This window comes from Python bivittatus, unplaced genomic scaffold (genome assembly GCF_059951505.1).
Source record: "Python bivittatus isolate LINGU-HERP-01145 unplaced genomic scaffold, Pbiv_v1 ctg000840_np1212, whole genome shotgun sequence".
Taxonomy (NCBI): Eukaryota; Metazoa; Chordata; class Lepidosauria; order Squamata; family Pythonidae; genus Python; species Python bivittatus.
Window position 1 is genome coordinate 34,665,048 of NW_028277113.1, and position 20,679 is coordinate 34,685,726.

The following is a 20,679-nucleotide window of genomic DNA, read 5'->3' on the forward strand; positions in this document are numbered from 1 at the left end:
ACTGGATATATTGGTTTATTTTTCAGTCAACTTGCTCCCACATTGGAGCTTTTATTTGTTGCATGTTTCTAATTCTCAACTTTGCTGCTTGAGGAAGAGAAGTGGATGTGGACCAGACCCAAGTAGAAGCAAAACTCATTACATACTTTCAGTTCAGACAATAATAACAAAAGAAACTTGATAGAGGCTGATAAAATTATGTCTAGCATGGTTTAAACATTTAGAGACATTTTTCTTTGTCTTACCTACATACTTCTCAATGTGTATACTACTGAATTTGCTACTGTCATATTAACCATCAGTTTGAGTGTAGGCTGGGCATTGTGCTTGAAGAGGACAATGAAATATGAAATATAAGCCCTACTGTCTTAACGCCTACATAAAACTGCTAGGAGTTATCATTTGCTGGCACAGAGGAAGGTATCATGAGTGTGCTGAGCAAATGTCTGGAAGCAATTTGGGTCTAGGTGGGGAGAAATAGGCTTCCTGATCCCAGCAAGGTAAAATAGCTGTGGATTCATATGCTAACTGTTTCCAAAGATAGACCATGTTTGACTGTCACTAGAGTTGCTTCTGGTAATTACCGCCAAGTTTATAAGGGGGTGATAGATAGATAGATAGATAGATAGATAGATAGATAGATAGATAGATAGATAGATAGATAGATAGATAGATAGATAGATAGTTCTATGTTTAGCTCTAGAATATTCCCAGCTATTGATATCATAGGTTATCACAGGTCAGAAGTTTCCTAGATTCTGTCATCTGGCACATTACCATTCTCCAGTTTTATTCAAAGATAATACATAAGCAGTCAGTCAAACCATCTGCAAGTTCCCTCAGCAACCTAGGATGCAGTTCTTCTGGTCCAGTAGGTATAAACTGATTCAAAGTAAAGAGAAATTCCATTTCCATGTCTTTATCAAACTCATGCTTCAATTCTGCCCATTCATTCTGCTCTTTATAATTTCCTGTTTAGGTAATAAGATTTGGATAGCTCTATCTTCTCTAAGCAGCTGGTATACTGATTCTTTTCTTTTCCTTTTCTTTTGAAGCCTAAAGATGCCTTTTTTGTTATTCTTATCATCTTTCACTAATATCAGCTCATTCTAAGTTTTTGCTTTCCTCACATAAGCTCCACAATTCCAGGCTACCTGACCAGTCTGAACTTCTTCTTGTTATCTTCTTCTCTTCCATTTTCTATTATGTGCCTTTTTTCAGATCTTAACTAAGCTTTTTGAGTAGCCATATTAACTTCTCCTTCTGACCCCCATTTTTCTCCTCGGTGGAACCATTTAGGTGCTTTTAGTGCCTTCGTCTTCTATAGGAACTCCCAGGCATGCTGAGCTCCTTCTCCAATTAGTTTCTCTTGCCATGGGATCCTACTTATCATTGCTCTGAATTTATTGAAAGAAACATGATGTTTTAATGCACAGGGACGAGGTTTGGAAAGAGACTGTCCTGGTGGTATTTGCAAAATCTCCCAAGCTGCTAATAGCCTGAGAAGTAAAGCTTCCACTGTCTGTTTATATTTGGTCCTTAAGACACATGTCCATTTAGGTGAACTTTGGGTGAAAGTCTCCTTTAAGGTATCCATTTTCATTCTCAACTCTTGCTGTCACTGACACTTCTTTTCAGGAAGAACTGATGCCAGCTCTGTCCAGTGATTCTGATTTCATTTGTCATTCAGATCACTTCCTCTGCTTTCTTTCCCTCTCTCTAATATATTTTTATAGCCTCTGCAATTTACAACAATGGAAGAACAACAGACAGGGGGAACAAGGTGTGCATATTTGGAAAAGAGCCACATAAATGGGGGAGGACAACAATCATTATATGCATAAACCAGAATAACATCATAACATTATATACGTCATTACAATTTGCCACATAGTTGGAGCTGTCTCATTATTTTATATTTCTAAATTCAGTTACATTATAGCAAAGGGTGGCCATTTTTTAACAAAATGTCATTGCAAACTCTAAAAAATCATCATTTGGGGTGAATAAGTTGGCCACTTTTCATATCAGCTTCTAGGTTTCTCCGCCAGTGTATCTATTTTTGACTACTCATTGTCACTGTGATTTCTTTTATGGTAAAGATTTTCATACAAAATGATCCTGCTGTTTACTGGGATAAAAAAGAAGAGGAAGAAGTTTGAAACCATTTACAGAAATAGATAAAAGTGTAATAAGACATTTCTAAATGAAATCCTCACTGTGATCAAAGACCCTTGCAGATAAAACTTTCTACATTTTCTCAAAACCACATGTCTCTTATATTCAAGTAATACAAATGAACAGCTGTCAATTCCTTTTTTTTAAGTTCTCTTTCTGAAGATATAAAATATTGTGTGCACACCTGTGTACTTGTATTTAAATCTTATTATATTGCACATGTGATTTTAAGATTAAACCAAATTTTGTCACACTTGAATTTCCATCTTTTAAAATTACATGCTACATTAAAAGTCGTCTTCTTTTACCAAACACTGTTTATATTTCAAAAAAATATTTAGTCTTTTATTTACTGGGGCAAAAAAGAAGGTAAAAGATGCTAAAAAGGGATGTGAGTGCTGCTCTGGCATATGTCATAACATATTGAGGAACATCAGGTGCCACAAGACTCAGACTGGGAGCCCTGCCAGATAAGACAACCTTCACAACTGCATTGTGGGATGACAAAGACAGTTGGCAACAACTAAGAAAAACAGAACATGAAGCTGGTAGGTTTCCCCTCCCTCAAATGACTGTAAAGTGGAGAGGCCTTTCTGTGAAAGTCTGAAATGCCAAGATTCGATAACAAAGTTTGCCCACCTGTCCTTGTATTCCAGGGGTGTCTGTATAACCAACCTAGAACTTTAACCTCTATGGGAGTTTGGATACATTCCATGGATACATGGATAGCAGATTTTATATATTGTACTGTTTATGTACTAGCTGGACTATGTATGAATTCCAATGTATTGGTATACTATTTTCCTGGTGCTTTAAATTTTGTTAGAATGTCTTTGTTGCTTTATGACCTGCTCAGAGAACTATGTTATGAGGGGAGGAGAGGAGAGACAGATTATAAAACAATGTATGATTGCATTAAAGCTGTTTTACCATCAGTTAACTGGATCCTGAGATTCTAACTGGGTTACAAAACGTAAGTCAGTTGTAATGCTAAGAGATCCTGGTCATCATTACTGTAGAGCAGCTTTTCCCATGTCAGGATGTGTTGGACTTGCAACTCACAAAATTCCCAGCCAGTGTCTGGGAGTTACAATCCCAATATATCTATCTAGGAAAGCTACTACATAGGCCTGCCTCTGTAATTCTACTTCTAGTGTTCTGTGTGACTTTTAAAAAGTATTCCTGCCTGAAGACTGCTGGTGATGACTTAGTGCATCTTACAAATAAGAGGAATATAAAGATGGAAATTCAGCCAAATTTTCATTACACCATCTGGTGCTTTTTCCTTTTTTTCTTTTATTCATCCATGCCAGCTAGTTGCTTGCCTGTAGATTATGTTTCTTTTGGGGAAACTGGAATGGAAATGCTTTCAAAATTAAGTTAAAGAGGTCTGTGGGGAAATAAGGTCAGCACAAGATTGGCAAATTTCTTACATGCATAACCACAAACAGATACTAGAAGAAAAGATGAGGGGTATGTTGTTGTTTTTGTTTCTTTAACAGCAGGTCAAGCAATTCTTCCAAAAAGCTTTTGTTACAACAAGTTTAGTCTGCATTTATTAAAATGAATTATAATAAATTCACTTGCAATATTCTCAGAAATCTACCCAATTTACTTTAAACTTAAAACTGAAAAAAAAATACAGTTTGAGAAAGAGTGAATGAATAGGAGCATTCCTTATAGTTGTGCAACAGAGAGGCTATCTGATTTGGAAAGAAATATTGATAAATCCAACACATATCAGGTCCAGAAAGATAGCATTTTGTTGGATGAGTTGCAGAAAAGGCTTTTCAACTTGAGAGAAAGCATTGTATCATACAGTCCTTTGCCTGGCACCTGGTGATGCACTGTAACAGTACAATCAGAGCCAAGAAGGGCCTTTATGAGAGAATATTCCAAGTCATGAATTCATTTTGTGCTTCTTAGATATCAGGGTTCATAAAACTGACAGAAAGTTCTAAAGAAGACAATGCACAGAATTTTCAAATATTGGGGACCCTAATTTTCCTAATATAAAACTACATCAAGAATGTATTCATTGATACAGATGCTTGATAAAGAGTATTTTATGATTTTGGAAAGAAATCTCAACTGGTAGAAATGGATATTTCCCCCTTATTTCTTTATTGTGTTGTTCAGATAAATCTGATATATAGTATTTTTATTTCAGTTTTGTTTGTGGTTTACATTACATCCCTGAGGTAAATTTATATATGAACAATTATGGTCCCCAATATTTGAAATCTCTGTGCATTGCCTTCTTTTGAACTTTCTGTCAGTTTCCTGAACCCTGATATCTCATTACCTTATCAATCTTGATATTATTTTAACTTGTTCTTCCTAAAATAGGTTTGGGACTCATAAAAAGAGAGAAAGACACAACTTATCACAAGAATGATTTAAGGGTAAATACTATGGGTTAAAGATTCTTGGAGACAGATATCTCCAAAGAAGTTTCATAGTGTACTTCAAAGCCACGATATTGGTCTGATAACTGGTGAGCTAATGGCTTACCTACCACAGACTCCCATTAGGATTTTTTATTATTATTATAAAGCAATAGCTTAGTTAAAGTAAAGCAGCATTCCTACACCTTGTACCTCTCAGATGTAATATAAAACTCACATTATCCCAGCCAGCATAGTAATTGGGCAAGTTAATTATGAAGTAAAAGTACAGCAGGTCTTTTTTAAGTCTTCACTATATTTGGTGGAGCCATTTTATTTGTCATAACATTTTAATTCCCTGTTACATCTTGGAAAAGTTAACTCATCATTAAAAATAAACAAATAAAGGATGTAGCAAATCCCCTTAGTTGCAACACTGTCCTGTATGTACTGATGAGAACATTGTCAGGCTTAACACAAATTGAGATAAACAGCCTGGCATATTAACTAAAAGTATTAACATATTCCTGGTTTGCTAGCTGACAGGGGTATCTGCAGAGGAGGTCATTGGCTTTAAAATGGTGGATGTGACCAGGCAATCATAGATCAACTCATTTTTAAGATGCATTGCATGCACATAAAAGAGGCAGGGCTTCTCTCTCCTGTCACGTCCACTCCCCTGAAGCCAGTGACTTTGTCTGTATGCATCCCTGCTGGTTGTGTTAATTTGATATGAATTTAAATGTTTAAATATTCTAATTCTTAAATGTCCATTCTGGAATGGACATCTCAGAAAATGCTGTGTCAGCCTTAATGCAACCGTTCCAATCTTGAAACAGCCCATTTCCATTTCAATGAACATTATCCATCCATAAAACAAGCCAGCCCAACTGTTCCATGATCAGATCACTTCTGGTAAATCAGAAACAGTATTGTCTGACCTTGGGAAGGTCCCAAAATTAGTGGGAATGTTTGGGGTCAAAATGCTTCAACTCTGAAATGTTTTCCAAGTAAAATCTCATATGATATCTCTATATAACACAACCTAGCCACCATTTTTCTATGAAAATATTAGCATTAAAAAAATGAACTACTGATTTTTGTTCTTGCTGTTGCATGTTATTCAACTTGATTCTCCAACACGCTACTATTCAAAATAGAAATTATAGTTCTGTGTCTTTACATTTTCAAAGTAAAACAAAGCTTTAGAAGAAGGATCTAATTGGGATTGTTAGAGATATCTGTAGTTTAAAAATTGTTAAACACAAACACCGCTGCCTACAAATATCTACTTCAGTAGTTCAGTTTCAGGATTCAGATAACACTAAATGGGCATCTTGAAATCACATAAGAAACTTGTCAGATTCACTTGCATGGAATGTTATAATGGCCACTATTTTATATAATTTTAAGAGATGTCCTATGTCGGGCTTCTGCCTGGCAATTATGAGAAACAAGATGCCTGATCAGATAGTCCTTTGGCCTGATCCAGCAGAGATTTTCTTCTGGTTTTCCTGAACAAAGACTTACAAAGTTTTATTTCAGCTTTACTTTTGCCCAAGTCGACTATGATCATGACAGGAGCAATAGCTGTAAACCACCAACTTATCTAAAAAGAGGAGGCAATGAAAATATAATCACTTCATTTATATCCCTAAACGCACAAGAAAATATGATATCCATGATAAGTCCTAGCATTCTGTTCTTAAAAGCAGTTTAATAGTATTATATCCATTGTAGTTTACTAAAATTATAAAAATGTTCCAGAAACAAACAAACAGAAGAAGTTCAAGACTTGAACATGAAACCAAGTGAGATAAAGAATTTTAAAAATATATCACACTCATTTATAGCATAAGCAAGATGGACTAAATTATTTGGGAAATGAAATATGGTTCTTCTGCTGGAATCAATGGACCATGTATATAAGCATTTTTTATCCACAAACTTTTTTCACCAATAATATTTTATTATATTTTTCTATTTACTCTAGGGAAGTGCATTGGAAATTAACGAAGAGTGAAGCTAAATCCATTTATTGCAGGTGGCCATTAAGCTTGGGTGACTGCTAATGTTACAAAAATTGGAAAGTCCTTGATAGAAAGAACATTACTTCAGTGACACAATCATCAAAATGTCATATGACTTTTTAATGTAAAAGAATAGTAAACATTGACACTTTTAACTTGCAGCAAAAGGATCACAGAATGTTCAGTTCTGTGAACACTGTCAAAACAGAACATTATGAGCCAATGTTTGAAAGCTGATTCTAAACAGAAATGTAGCTGCTATTTAGGGCCACGCTAGTGACACTGAGTTACTGGAGGGTAGAACGCAGTGTTTCTATGGAAAGTGTTGTTCAGCAACAGATTATCAACACCCTGGTCCTATGGGGAGTATCCAGCTACAGCAATTGAAGAATGTTGAATTCCCAACCAATATTCTTATTGAAAATACATTCTATGTATTTATATGAGAATGTCCTATGTAATATTTCACCAGTGCAAAAAAACACATGGTTCCCCAGCAGCCGTTTGAAAACTATACAAACATTATTGTCGCGCGCTCTCTCTCTCTCTCTCTCTCTCCTTTCAGTTTCTTGGAGAAAAAGGTGAAAAACAGCCATTGTACTGTATATTCTTCTAATTATACTTGTGGGGTGAAATACTGAAATGGAGTGTTGTATATGGTCTAGAGTTGGCAATATATAGGAGGGTTGGAGTGAATTCCTCTTTAGAGTATGAAACAAGAAATTCATGTAATTTTGTTATTCTAGATAATGAGTGCTGAGGATAGTTATTGACCATATTCCCTAGAGTAAGGGAGGAGTCCATCAAGGGCTGACCATAAAAATCCTAGTGAGTGTATTGCCCAGGTTAATGCTGATTAATATGTTGTTTGGGTATTTAAAGATTCCTAATGTTGTGTGTGGGGGAAAAAAGTAGTTCTAAAGGAGAAAAAACTATGTTGCACCAGGCATCATCTGAAAAATCATCCCCCCTTCAGTCAGAGCTGAAGAAAATAACTCTTCTAAGATGCTGTTTGCTATTTGCAATTTTTATAAATATTACATAATATAAATATTGCATTGTATTTCATATATGAATATTGCATTGTATTTACTTAAAAGGAAGATTTCCCCTTTTCTTTCTAATTAATTTTCTTTTAAAATTTCAGATTTACTGAAATTATATTGGAGGCAATGAGGGGATCTTAACTAATTTTCTTTGTGGGGGAAGACTTAAATTCAGGATTAATTTCATTTGAGGTGCCTTTCGTTTCTACATTAGGGCTGTGCAAAGATTCTGTTCAAAGGCAAGGCAACTAAATAGACCTTCTAAATCAAACTGATTATTCAGAACTGACTCAAGCTGATTTGCATATCCTTAATCTGTATTATGAAACAATGCTTAAAATAGACTTCAGGACAATTTAAACATGATTTAAGTGCCAAATATGGTTTCTTTTAATACAAACTGAAGATGCAGAGACTGACCCCACTATTTGTGTTTCTTATTTCAGTTGGGGAAAGGTTGTCACTGAAGCAAATTGGAAATGTTGTTGGGTTTTTAATGCAAATGACAAGTGTAGGAGATAACAACAGATACAAGTTGGAGCTATCTAGATTTCATTAAACTTTCAAGAAAAACTTCCTGATGGTAAGATCTGTGCAACAGTGGAACAGTCTACCAACTATGGTTGTTGGTTCTCCATCTCTGCCTCTCATGGATGCTTAACTACTTTTTCTGCCCACTGCAGGAGATTGGACTGAAAGATCCTTGTGGTTCCTTCCAACTGTACAGTTCTATATTCTATGATCCAGATTGAGATGGCAGTAGAGAGTTAAGGCCCTTTTTATTTTCTACATCAGAATTCCAGTCTAGATAGAACTGTGTTTTTCTTTTTTAACTACTTATATATACTTACTTTTGGGCAGATTTATTAATTATATTTACAGCCCTACACTCATTTTAAGGCAATCAGATATAGATTCTAGTTTATTATTTATTCAGCAGTTTGCAAACAAGACTATTCGGTGTATAACAGGTTTTTTGCCGACATACTTTCTTGGAGCTAATCAGGAATGTATAAAACAAAAGTGAATATTTCTATCACAGTGGCTTTATGGAAGAGGACATTCCTTTGATCTTTTCCACTTATAAAATCTGAATGTTCTATTTCAAACATCTTTCATGTCAAAAATATTGTTTATGGTAAATGTTGCCTTTTGACATTTTTTCATGGATAAAAATTCCAATTTTAACTTTGTGACAGTGGTTTGTTAGTATTCTGACTAAGAACCTGGCTTTTTGAGCATTCAGCCATTGTAGAGATTCAAGAAGCTAAAAAGAAATTAGTATTCTTCACCTTTTCCCATTTTAGGAAGCTACACACCACCATGAACTCAATAAAGAATCTTGCCGCTGTAAACCATATTGAAGTGATTCAATGGAAAGAAATAACCCTTTTCCTTTCCTCTTTAAAATAAGTTTTCTGAATGATGTCAAGAATGATTCACAAAATGTATCCTGCTAGTTCCCACACCCTCCTCCTTCTCACTCAATATATATAAATGTCATTTAGTTTATGATTTACCTCTTGGGTATAAGTGTTATAGGAAAATGAATTTGGCACCACCAGTAGAAGAATCTACTCTAGAATAAACTGAAAAACGTGATGCTTCCTCACAGGGCTAGAACAGTTCATATACACAGTGGCATCAGGGACCAGGTGCAGCTTCAGGGCTTATTTTAAATCAGAGCAGTGATGCTACCCAAGCTTTCGGGTGATTGTTGGACCTTCATTCCTGAAGTGGCTTTCAAGTATACTCAAAGTAGCATTAAGAAAGTCAGTGAGTCTTTGACCAGGTTCTTTTTTCACAGTAGCAGTCAAAATGATAATGGCTATTGGTTAGATTACTGTAGTTGCATTTATAATTAAAAGCTAATGTTTCCATTTCAGCTTGCAGATGATCTTTTGCTGAAGTTCAGTGTCTTTTATAAGCTGACCCTATGCTGTCAGAAATAATCACTTCTGAGTTCACTGAAATTTGCTCCCCGGTAACTATTCATAGACCTACAAGGTATTTTTAGCTGTTTTTGTACTTTTTGTTTTGGATGTCAGAGTTTTAGGATGGAATGTTAATTCCTGAAAATATCAGAAAAAGTAAAGCAGAACTATGGTCCAGGGTCTGTTCCTTGCTGCCACGGTTTTTGTTTTTCCCATCCACAGAAACAGGTTCAAACTGATATGCAGTCACCCTTCCTGCCACTGACTTCAAAACACTGAGAACGCCAAGTCAATTAGTGCACCCTATAACCCATCAAGAGGAGCCGCTCCCATGCCTGGTCTGTCTTTACAATCAGTGTCAGCTACTGAGTCACTAGGCATCATGTCAGCAAGGTTCTCCCTTCTCCCTTCTCCCACTCAATTTATTAAAATGTCAGAGAAATAGTAGTACAATAGGAGGAGCTGGGAGGGAGATAATTGTTCCTTCCCCCAAGTTCCACAAGATTCCTTCTGCTGAAAAGGACAGGGTCAATTCTTTTCCTGTGGAAATGAAAGAGAGCCAGAAATAAATAAGCTCAACTGTCAAATCAAGATGACCCAGGCATGGAACCAGTCAAGAGCAGCCTAAAAGGTAGGTATGAAGCAACCCTAATATGACTATAAATACTCCTTGCAAGCATGGTTACAATGATTGTTATAATGGGTACCCTGCACTGATGGGTACCCCACACAATCTTGAACTATCATCCTTCACTCCACTCTGCCCTCCCTGCAAAAGCCACCTTGGGGTTATCAAGCAGCATTTTAACCAAATTACATTCAACCGATAATTGGAGATGTATGAAGTATTTTTAGTTTTGTGTTGTCTTGTTAAAACGAAAAGGAGTTGTGACTGGAAAGGATTAAATTTATCCTGAATTCGCATATTGTGCTAAGCTGTAGTTTGCTTAAATAAGGTTTGTGAAATAAACTATGATTAGATTGGTTCCCACATTATTCTAAGCAACAGACCTCAGCAACTGAGGTAACACAATGTGTGAACTTGGCCTTGAAATAAATTTAACAAAACCTACCAGTCACTAATAAAATAGTTTTAAAAATTAATAGAATACATTTTAAATTCCCATCTTATACATTTCTATTTCCCTTTGTACCTTCTGATTAAGCAAGTCAAGCAACTTAAGTGCTATCGAGTTAAGGCCACAGACAATTTTATTTTTCTGCTCTATTGTAAACCTAGTGTGTCTTCTGTGTGATAGTTCATAAATTAATCTGCATTTTAATACTTAAATACTTTTAAGTGTGACACATAGGCATCCATAACAAACTACAATGACTAAAAATGGTGAAATATGTGTTATATGATTATACAAATGCAGGCCTTTCATACTTGCACCATGATACAAGTACTAAGTCACGTGGTTTGGGAAACAACATCACAATGCATCTTTTGTCATACCCTCTCTTCCGCAGACACCTACTGTGTGATATACTTGATTTAGTATATCTCTGATGCTTTGTGCAATATCTTTTGTAGCAATAATACATAGCATGTTTGAGGTGCTGTATTTCCTTTCCTTATGTAGTCCTTAATATAGTTAAACCATGTCCTCCATGTGGAGAAGACCAGTGTAGTTTCTTCTCTAATTAAATATTCAAGATCACAAATATTCACATTCAATGAATGTGTGCCTTTCCTATCCCCATAACTTATCATTGGTTATCATTGGTAAGGCACTATAATGCACAATGTAAGGAAATCAGGAGATTAAGTAAACTGAACCAAAGAAAATTGGCATAAAGATGCTAATTCCAACAGCAACTGCCATGACTTCAGTTTCTATCAGATTACTTTCTCCCCAAGGCTAAAATTTGTCCAGGAGGTAGATAATCACCTGGTATCTTTGGGCAGATATGGAGTTCACAGTTCATCCCTGTCCTGAGCCACCCTTGTTTTTTGCTCCTGGTCTACTGCTCCAAGCTCCCAACCATCTTGGGCCACCTAGGATGCAGCTCCTGCCATCTGCCATTTCTGTCAGCTAAGAATACCAGAATCAGTCAATTTTCTCCCAGCCCTCCAAGTGCAGGCAGCCTTAGTATAGCTTTGTGTGCTAAACCATTTTTTTCATTCTTTATATTTAGCAGTCTAACTTAAGACATTGTTTTAAAGGTCATATTTACATGCTGCAACTTGGGACATACCTGACCTTTAAAAAAAATTGTTCAGGCAATTGATTACTTACATAACTTACAAGTATATTTCTGGAGAAATCTGTATTCTGAATGTATTTGCCAACTTTAGAAGCATCGCTTGTTAGAAATGCATTTGAATGGAAGTAAATAAAATAGTGAAGGCAAACCATTAATTAAAATACTCAGTTTTATTTCTCTCTGTTGTGATAAATCTATTTCTGGACTATGCTTAGGCTACCATACCTTATGCTTGTACCCAGCTGTCTCCCCAAGAAAATCTCAATATAGAAAATTGAAAATATTTCAATTTTGTAAAGTGTTAACACTTTAGAAGAATATCATGCTAAGAAAGGCTGATTTACTTGAAAAAGCTGTTGTATCGAGCAACATTCAATTAAGAAAGCTCTTTCCTAAAGAGAGAGAAGACATTAACCTAAATTTATCACTTCCATGATAATTGTCTTCTGTTGAACTCAGTTGATAATGATGATAACCTTCCTGTTGAAACCATTTCCTTCTACTCTTTCAGTCCATTGTTTATAAAATTCAAATATAGTAAAACAAGGAGGTTTTCCACAGGGGTGCAGAAGTTTACATCATTAAATTCTTCCTATCTCTCTCATGGATTCTGGGCTTAAATATCCATAGAAACCCAAAGGCCTTTGGGAATAGAACTTGGTATTTTCCCAATTCCACAAAATACTATATATGGAATGAAAAAGCTTTACCTCACAGATACTTGAACAAAAGCTAAAGGTGGGGCCATTTTGGTTAAAAAAGGGATTTTCGGCTGATGTACAGCAGGTTATTACTGATGTCAAGGGCCATTATTTAATTTTATGTGCTAAAATAGCAGAGACTGTAATAGCTATGGTTAATGTTTATGGACCAAATTTAGATCCTCCTATTATGTTTCATGAATGGGTTCAACATTTGAATGAGTGTATCTAAGATAAAGTGGTACTAGGAGGAGATTTTAATGAAATACTGGTCCAGAACTTGATAGAAATACACCTGTTTGAAGAAAACAATCACTAGTGAGGGAAACAATTAAGACCTATATTGTAGAATTGGTTTAATAGATCCTTGGTATTTGAAGTATCCAAAAAAAAGAGAATATACATTTTATTCAAATGTGCACCAGAATTTTTTTAGGCTTGATTACTTCTTAATATCATCAACTCTATATAATCAAATTCAAGAATGTAATATAGGCCTTTGTTATGTATCAGATCATAGTGCAATTACTTTGAATTGTGTGTTTCAGAAACTGGTTAAGGCAACTGGTATTTTAATGTTTCTCTGTTGAATGATAAAGAATTTGTACAACAAATGGGGGCAGAGACTTTGCAATACTTTGATCTGAAATCACAAACATCAAGTATCCAAAATTTTGAATGGGAAGTATATAAATCTTATATCTGAGGTCAAATTATTGCTTATGCATCATATATAAATAATATTAAAAATAAAATGCAAAATAATTTGAAAGATGAATTGAAACATTTATGGGCACAGATGGTTAGAAACCCATCTACTACTTTATATAGAGAAATACAGAAGAAGAAATATGAATTAAATACTGTAATATCACAGCAGACAGAATTTATGCTAACATGTTTACAACAGAGATATTGGGAGAATGGTGAAAGACCATTCTTTCTTTCTACCATTCTTCTGAAAGGTAAATTTGGCACCTTGTTTAAAACAAAAGAAAAAGAGATCTATTCCAATTATTAGAGGTGAAAGAGATGAAATATATAAAACTTCAAAGGATATAAATTGTCAATTTTTAAAATTCTACTCAGAATTATATAGCAAACCAGAGAATATATTGAATGAGGATATAGAGGCCTTCTTATAAATCTATAACATCTAGATGATACACAAAAACAACTCTTATTTGCTCCACTGAGATAGAGATTAAACAAATAATGTTTAAAATGGCAAGTGGTAAAACACCAGGATTGGATGGATTTCCTACCGAATGGTATAAAACATTTATAGGTCTTTTGGTGCCAAAACCTTGTCAATTGTATGATGAGATATTTGATAAGGAAACATTATCAGAGGCATTTAACCGGGTTTACATTGTAGTTATACCAAAACCAGGTAAAGAACATACTCAATGTGCTAATTATCATCCAATTTCTCTGTTTAATGTTGATACAAAGATCTTAACAGTAGTGCTAGCAAATAGATTACAACATTTGTTATTAAGAATGATCAAGCAGGATTTATAGAAACTAGGCAAACAGCCAATAACATTAGGTTAGTTGTAAATTTAATAGATTTGAATAAAGATAAAGATCAATTTGTCATTTTATTTTTAGATGCAGAAAAAGCTTTTGATAACATATATAGACAGTATATGTTTGCTGTATTGAATAGGTTTGGATTTCCCTTGAAATTTATAAAATGGATTAAGATATTATATGAGTCGCCCACATCTAAAGTAAAGATTAATGGTATTCTTTCTGCCACTTTCCCATTGTTTAGAGGCACTAGACAAGGATGTCCACTTTCACCCTTGCTTTTCAATATCCACATGTAACCCTTTGCTTGTGCTATTAGGCAACATAGAGAGATCTACGGAGTAGTACATAATTCAGTTGAACACAAATTGGTTTTATTTGCAGATGACATTCTTTTGTTTATTATTAAACCTCATACTACTATTCCAGTGTTGATGCAAATAATAAAAATAAAAATAAAAATAAATAATAAAAATAAAATAGCAGAATATTCTATTAATTGATCCAAATCAGAATTGATGCTAGTAGGTGAAAATTTGGTTACTCATTCATTTAAGAAATATCAATTTTGTATTTGTACCAAATTTATTAAATATTTAGGTAAATGCATACCAAAAGATATAACACAGTAACACCTAATATAAATAAAATATGTAAAGAAGTTTCTTTAGATATGGATAGATGAGAGTCATTAAACCTCACCCTTTGGGGAAAGGTGAATGTTCTCAAAATGAATATTATTCCCAGATTAATTTATATTCTGAGACAAATTCCTGTTCAAATATCTGAAAAATATTTTCAAAAAATAAATTCTTTGCTTAGAAAATTTTTATGGGGTTCTTCAGTTCTGAGGATATCTATACCAGTTTTCCAAATCTGGAGCTATATCATCAAGCTTACCTATTGTCAAGTATTAAATACTGGAAGCCAACAACTGGTGTTAATTTTCCAATTTGGGCAACATTGGAATACACATATAACACCTTTGGTTGGATGGACAGTATTAGGATCTAAATACAACAGAACTCTAATATCTCTGGAAACTAGTATTTTGTCAGTTAGAAAGCTATGGAACGTACTGTCTAATAAAAAAAAGTTTACCTTTTTTTCCATGCCTAATTGACTTTATTGGGAAACCCAACTTTAAAAATTGGGAAAATGATGATGATATGGAAAAATTGGATGGACCAACTGATAGATGATAAAGATGAATTTTTAATGTACTTTAAGAGATAAACATCATCTATCAGAGGTACCCCAATGGCAATATTTTCAACATTTGTTAACAACATTGTTTGGACCAGCAGCATTCTCAGCTTCCAAGACACTTGAGATACTAGAACAACTTGTTAAATCCTTTAAATTAAAAATTTTAAGAATTAAAAAGCCTACTATTAGCTTTTATAGATATTTGTTATCAATAAGTCAATTTGATATGAAGATGTTAAGGGATAAGTGGAATAAACAACTAGAAGTTTCTATATTGCCTAGACAATGGGAGAGTGTCTTAGCTTCTATAAGAGTGTCAATGGACCTTAAACTATGACTTATACAACAAAAAATGTTTAGAATTTACTGGACTGCATTACATCTGTATAGAAAAGGATTGTCAAAAATAGCATTTTGTTGGAGATGTAATAAGGACAATGCCTCTTTAAAACATATGTTTTTACAATGTCCTTACTAAGTTTTGGGAGAAAGTAATGGATTATATAAATATAATTGTGCCACAAAAGCTAAACGTTTCAGAGGTTAACATTCTTTTGAACTATATACTTAGTACATTGAATTTGACATCTGGACAATGTAAATGGATTCTCCATGCCCTTACTATGGCCAAAAGACTGATATTGCAACATTGGAAAGATAAATGCATGGCCCCATTCACTCAATGGATTGAAGTCCTGATTGCACTTACCACTTATGAGTGGATTGCCTATAGACGTAGACTTTATATAGACAAGTATAATGAAATATGGGACTCATTTATACAACATACAGTAGGTTACAAAAAATGACAGTCATATAAATGTATTGGAAATATATATGCATTTCAATAATATTTGCATTAGATACATATACATAGATGTTTAACTATTTACTATATAATGGTATTCTACACTAAGGGGTTTTGTTTGTTTGTTCTTGTATTTTTGTCACTTTTTTGTAATAATACCACCTTTTAAAGTTTTCTTCCTCCTTATGCATTATTATTTTTTGAGTTTTTTTCCTTTTTTGTTATCTGATGTATTATTATATACATAATGAAAAAGCTGGACAAAAAATATATTCTCCTTTTTAAAAATCTGTTCTCTTTATTTCAAAGTCACCTTTCCAGCAATGGAGAGATTAGTGATGACTTGGGTTCCAATCTTTCTCCAGATGCATAAGGTAAAAAAAACAAATCTTCCCCTTAAAAAGTTTGACCAGGAAAACAGATTGACAATTGTCTTCCCAGTTGTCACCTCTCTCAGAACCCTTCCTCAGGTGCAAAAGTATGGATGTCCCCTTTTCTCCTGGTGCTTATGAACCTAATCATTGCTTATCCTTTACTGTAAGGATTTTGGAGCTGCTTTTAAAACTGTTACATGCAGGACAGTTAAAGGGGGCTTTTTGCTATTTGTTTTACATGTGATCCATTTTCGCCATTCCTTTCATATCTTAATAAACCTACTATTCTTAGAAATCTGGAGTTGACTGAATATTTTGCTAAACCCATGGACTGATCACAATAACTTGCTAGATTACTTGTTCCCATCCCCAATAGTTGGCCAAAAGATCAATAAAAAGAGATAACTGGCTTACTGTACTCATAAGACACAGTGTCCATGGTGACATATTAGGGCTGATCCAGCAATCCCTTCCTCCAGCCAATTTATTCACCTTCACTCTGGCATCATGCAAACTGGATGACTGAGCTGTTTTCCGCTAAGACTTTTTAAAGACTTCTGTGAAGTTTTCACATCTTTTTCTATCTATGTTTCTCCATCCAGTAGAGCATTTTTTTAACTTCTACAGCAGCGTGTACAGGGCAGGTGCCACTATGGATAGGAACCAGAGAGATGTTACCACTTAACTCATTTCTACTCCTTTTCCATTTTTTATGTGGCCATAGAGGCTGAAATAGTCAGGGACAGTTAGACTTTATTGGGCAGATACCTCTGTCAGATCTCTGCTATAGCCCAAGCTAAGGCCACAAAGCCCAGTACCCCGGGACTGGAGGAGGCGGCATATCAAAAATGATCAGTGGGAGCTGGGCAGACCCAGTTCTGAATACATAATTGCCAACACTGTCAATGAGCCACCAACATTCATACAGCAAGACTGATGTTGGAAGAATAGGAAATATACTACTTCAAAACTGAAGACAAATGTAAGGTGCCTCCATAGTGAGCTGGACATGATGCAAAGGCTGCATCATGAGGATATGTCCTCTAAACATCATTACTGGGACAACTTCATACTACAGATAGCAGGACATGAGGATAAGCCAGTTATAATCTGAAGGTGAAGTCTCCTTCCTTCAAGTGATAAAGCTTGAAAAAATGATGCAGATAGATGAAGAATCTGTAGGGGTACATTCATTCATTCATTCATTCATTTGCCAAATTTGTCACTGCCATCTCGTTAAAAAGCAACTCTGGGTGGTTTACAGAAGAGATAAAATCAATTAAAATACAATATAAAAACAATCTTAAATAATAAATAAATTCCAAGGGATGATAAAATTGCGGAACAGCTCAGGGAGTGTTATCAGGGTGCCAGCCACCCCCAGGATTGATTACAACTCTTTTTGCCCCATGCAAGCTGGCAGAGCCAGGTCTTAAGTCCTTTCTGTAAAACCAGGAGGGTAGGGGCCCTCCACACCTCTGGGGGGAGAACATTCCAAAGGGTGTGGGCAACAGCAGAGAAGGCTCTCCTCCTAAGCGCTGCCAGCTGACATTCTCTTGCTGACAGGGTCCACAACATGTCCTCTCTGCCTGACCGGGTGGGATGGGCTGATGTGATGCAGGTAAGACAGTCCCTCGGGTAACCTGGACCCATGCCATGTAGGGCATTAAAGGTGATAACCAACACCTTGAATTGGCTGCGGAAGCAAACTGGCACCCAATGCAGCTCCCTCAGCAAAGGGATGAGCCTTATATGTGCTATTCTAGGGGCACCCGAGATTGTTCATGCAGCTGCATTTTGAATCAGCTGTAGCGTCCAGATACTCTTCAAGGGTAGCCCCATGTAGAGTGCATTGCAGTAGTCTAACCAAGAGATGACCAGGGCATGAGTGACTGACCAGAGATCCTCCTGATCCAAGCAGGGGCATAACTGGTGTACCATGCGAAGGTGGGCAAAGGCCCTCCTGGCCACGACTGCCACCTGCTCCTTGAGCAGGAGTCATGAGTCCAGGAGGACCCCCAGATTATGCTCCGGGTCTGTCTAGGGCAATGCAACCCCGTCCAAAACCAAAGATGGTAAATTCCTGTATACAAAAGTATCTCTAATCTACAACCACTCTGTCTTACCAGGGTTCAGCTGTTGCACCCCATCCAGATCCCCACAGTTCCAGGCACCATGACAGGGTCACAACATCACTCAGGTCACCTGAGATGGAGATGTATAACTAGGTATCATCTGCATATTGATGATACTTCATCCTGTGGTGGTAGATGATCTCATCCAGTGGTTTCATGTAGATGTTAAAGAGGAACAGAGAGAGTATCGATACAAAAAAGTCCCATATGAGCTGAGATTGTGCCCCTCTGGACAAGGGGCTGTTGAAACTATAGCACATGTCCTGTTATACTGTATTTTTTATAAGGACTCATGAACCTATCTAATAACTCCTCATCTGTTAAAATATCCAGGTAATTCTGATCTTTTTTATGTCCAGTTGTTGCTATCTGATCAGAATGATTTCGTTTCCCTGAACGTAGCTAAATTTTGTTATACTGTCTGCAAAATTAGGCAGATTTTGACTGCCCACAGATGACCCCACCAATCTGTATATATATTATCATGTGCTGTTCGTTTTATTTAATGTATTTTTAATGTATTTCAATGTATTTTAATGTATTCTTATTTGTAATTCTGGTCCGTGACCATAATAAAGTTGATGATGAGAGTATCAAATCCTGCGGCACCCCACAATGGAGGGGACCATAGGCTGGACATCTCGCTCCCAATCAGCACTGATTGGGATAAACCTTGAAGAAAGGAAGAGAACCATCAGAAAACTGTGCCACCCACTCCCAGCTCTCCACGTTGACCCAAAAGGATACCATGGTCAATGGTATTGACTGCTGCTGAGAGGTCAAGAAGAGCAAGGATGGATGCACTACCCCCATCCCGCTCCCACCAGAGATCATCCAAGAGTGCGACCAATGCCATTTCCATCCTGAATCCGGGCCTGAAACCTGACTGAAAAGGGTCTGTTTCCTTCAGGATCCTTTGGAGCTACAATGCCACCACCTTTTTGACCACCTTCCCTAAAAAAGGGAGGTAGGACACTGGATGAAAATTGTCCAATATGGTAGGATCTAGTGATGCTTTCTTGAGAAGGGGATGCACCAGTGCCTCTTTAATAGCAGCTGGGAATACTCCCTCCTTCAAGGATGAATTCACCATTGCCTGAACCCACCCACATGTCATCTCCCGAGTAGCCTTAACCAGCCAGGAGGGACAAGGATCTAGTTGACAGGTGGTGGCACTGACCGCCCAGAGGACCCTGCCCAGCTCCTCAAATTCAACAAGATCAAACTGTTCCCAGATAACAGGTTAAGTCCATACCCTGGGCATCTCTACAGACCATGCCCCATGCTTGGCATCTTTGTTTTCCTTTCCTTCCTCTGGCACCACCTTGTTCAGTGATAAAATGGATATTTAATAATATGCATTAGTATTTCTTATCTTAATATAAAAACATTTCACTGAATTCTTTATGCCATTGCATTATATGCAATGGAACTTACTTCTGAGTAGACATTTATACAATAGGGGTGTTGATCTCTCAAACGAACAAGAATTAAGCTATTTTGAAAGCCTGGGGCTTATTGATAATAAAACATTAAATCCTCTGACTAAATTGAGTAGACGAAATGATTTGTTTTAGTTCAGAAGTAAGCAACCTTTAGGGAGTAAAGGGCCACATCCTAGCCTCCTAACCTTCTAGAAGGCCTTGGGAGGCCCTTTGGAAATGTAGTAATGCCATGAGAAAGGGGGTAGCAGATATTTTCCAGCCCACTTTTTGACGGGAGGGTTAAGGATAGAAAAGGGAACAGGATGCTCCCTTAGATATTATTGTGTAAGGTGGCATGGATAAGATACAAGGGAACAGGTTTTCATCCCCGCTATTAGAACAAATGTTGCATGCTTCCTTTTCTTTCTCCTTCAAAGATTTTTCTAAGAGAGAAGGGGAAAATGATGTCGTGTTTAAAATTAATTTGGTGCCCTTAGCTTAGTTCCCAGGAAACACATGCCCACATCGCACACAAAAATCCCAAATAATTGGCTCTCTCATCATTATTCTCTACAACAGATACCACATTTAATGGCCTCTGTCAAACCATTATTTTTTACACAAGAAAAGGAAACTCTCTCCTTCTAGGTTAAAGCATCAACAGAAGAAATCTGATTGTCTTGCCTTCACTCAAGCTATATGAATT